Raw genomic sequence first — 313 nt, 5'->3', positions numbered from 1 at the left:
GTATGTAAGTGTTGTATGTTTATGTGTTCGCTACTTGTGTGTGTGTGTGTGTGTGTGTGTGTGTGTGTGTGTGTTGTATGTCCTTGTGCATGTGTGTGTGTGTGTGTGAAAATGTAAGTGTTTATAAATGTGTTTTTGTTTGAGTGTATCTGCATATGTGTTTGTAGTGTTTGTGTGTGATATTTTATTCACCTTGATCTCCCCCGTCTGATCTTGTTTACTGTGTTTATGTGTGTGTGCGCGCGCGCGCGCGTTGTGCGCGTGTGTGTATGTGTGTTTGAATGTGTGTGTGCGAGCGTGTGTATGTTTGGGT

Source organism: Helobdella robusta, assembly GCF_000326865.2.
Source record: "Helobdella robusta unplaced genomic scaffold HELROscaffold_47, whole genome shotgun sequence".
NCBI classification, from domain to species: Eukaryota; Metazoa; Annelida; class Clitellata; order Rhynchobdellida; family Glossiphoniidae; genus Helobdella; species Helobdella robusta.
The sequence above is the reverse complement of the archived record's forward strand: the minus strand, read 5'-3'. Positions refer to the sequence as shown.